The following is a 2200-nucleotide window of genomic DNA, read 5'->3' as shown; positions in this document are numbered from 1 at the left end:
TACACCTTACTATTAGCACCTGCAGTAGCTATGCCTGCATACCAAATTTCAAATTCGTGGGGTTTATGGTTCCCCAGTTTTAGCTGATAAAAAATCCCACTCCTACGGGATGTGTCACGCCTCCTTTTATAAACTCATTCATATATACCTTACTATAAGCACCTACCGCAGCTGAGTCTGCATACCAAATTTCAAGTTTGAGGGACTTATGGTTCCGAAGTTATGGCTCATAAAAATTTCACGCCTATGGGGAGGTGCCACGCCCCTTTGTCGAATCCCGATTTTTCCCTATTATAGGCCCGGGTGTCATGGCAACACTCTGTCCAAATTTCGTTCGATTCTGTCCGTCCGTTTAGGCTGCAAACTGGCACATACATACATAAATACATACTTCCAAGTATATATATATAAATAGAGTAGATATCTGTCCTTATCTTAGCGTAAAATAATTTTTGGGGATATTTCGGCGACGGGACCAAATACCGTGTAAGTTTTAAGTCCAAATATTTATTTTTAACTGGCTAAATTGTATTCTAAATATGAACCAAATGCGATTTTTAGGAATATCCTGACCTCAGCGCCACCTAGCGAGCAAGTTTTTGGTAGGAATATTTCTTTTCATAGTTCTGATATATGTTCCAAATATGAACCAAATCGGTCCAGCCGTTTAGTAGTTTAGTAACATTTACTGTACAGAAAACTCTATGAAAATGTGAAATCGTGGCGTCTCAGCATTCTTCATTTTTCGGCAACAACAACAAAAAATTTCAAATTTTTTTAAATCGAAAAACCTTCCACACAGAAGGTGCAAAACAGCACCTTTTACAGAATTGAAATCGGTCGTCATACGGAAAACATTTCATTTTTATATATATAGATAGAAGAAGATAGATACCTATGTATGTATGTTCTATGTATGCATCTATGTTGAAGACCGTTTTCAATATGTACGAACGACACTAATTACTATTTCAGTTGGAAAAAAAATATCAATAATGGAAAATAAACACTGGCATATGTTGATGCCGTTGAAAAGCAAAATTGTATTCAAAAGAATTTATTGCAAAGTAAATTTTGTTTGCAAAAATTGGTATATCTTTTTTGCCCACATTCCAATTTTGATAAAATATAGCCTAGGATACGTCCGAGGTCACTGTCTAGATACCAGTTAAAGCCCCATGAAAATCCATTCAGTAGTTCCGTAGATTAGTGAGTTCAAACAGAAAAACAATCTACAGTTTTATTATATTATAGATACTGTAAAAGTGTTAGGGCTGTTAACTTATCTATTAACGATTTAACTATAGTTTGAAATAGATAGGTTTACGGCCCTTAATATGCTTAATTTGTTAAATGGCCCATCAAGTCGATTGACCGTGTATGTGTTTGTGGTGTGATTGTATCAGCTGCTGGTGCGATTTAAAAAACTATTTGAAAATTTTATGATTGTACCAGCATGCTGGTGTCATGAGTGTTTAAATTAGCTCAGTTTTCTAAGTAAAAAGTATTTTGGCGGAAATTTCTTGCACTATATGAGTCAAAGCCGTGTTTGTGGGAGATTAAGTTCACGATATTGTAGTTGTGAATTGAAAAAAAAAAACAATGTTTAACTAAGTGGTAGAAAAATTATGAAATTTCGGCTCTAATCATTTCGATCTTTCCTCGACCTCATTTGTAAAGAAATAAATATTGTACCAGCATGCTGGTAAGATATATGCTTCGAGCCTGATGGTACAATCACATGATGGAGCCAGCAAGCCACGGTTGCCAACCGTCCCGTATTCGGCGGGACTGTCCCTGATTTAAGAGCTATGTCCCGGTCCCGGTACAATACCTGCCGGGACGCAAAATGTCCCGGTTTTTGGCAAGAAAAGAATTTAGACATCTCGTTGTTAAAAATTTAGATCTCTTTAAATATTTAAATATTTACATTTTACATATTCTATTTACTAATCGCCACAATACGTCGTAAAGTAAAAGTACAAACTATGAAGTGCAAAGTATGTCCGATATTTTTTTGTTGAGAAGAAACTACCTGCGAAAAAATTCCCAAAGGTCAATACGATTTTTTACTAACTTCAAACTGGCACATTGTTATAGTAAAATGCCAACGTGTAGGCAAATTCATGGAATTTTACTGAGTTTTGCACGAAGTTAAGAGATTTTTTTAGGTTTTTTTGTTGTAGTATCAGCAATATTT

General features: G+C 35.4%; 1 protein-coding gene across 1 annotated transcript in view; it reads left to right on the top strand.

The window, feature by feature from the left end:
- Positions 1–2200, top strand: part of LOC118733129 (tachykinin-like peptides receptor 86C) — a gene marked incomplete at its 3' end in the record, with an annotated part of 215040 nt that overhangs the window by 113917 nt on the left and 98923 nt on the right.

Source organism: Rhagoletis pomonella, unplaced genomic scaffold, assembly GCF_013731165.1.
Source record: "Rhagoletis pomonella isolate Grant_MI unplaced genomic scaffold, Rhpom_1.0 Rhpom_scaffold_00001, whole genome shotgun sequence".
In the NCBI taxonomy this organism is placed as follows: domain Eukaryota; kingdom Metazoa; phylum Arthropoda; class Insecta; order Diptera; family Tephritidae; genus Rhagoletis; species Rhagoletis pomonella.
This window is presented reverse-complemented; position numbering and strand designations above follow the sequence as displayed.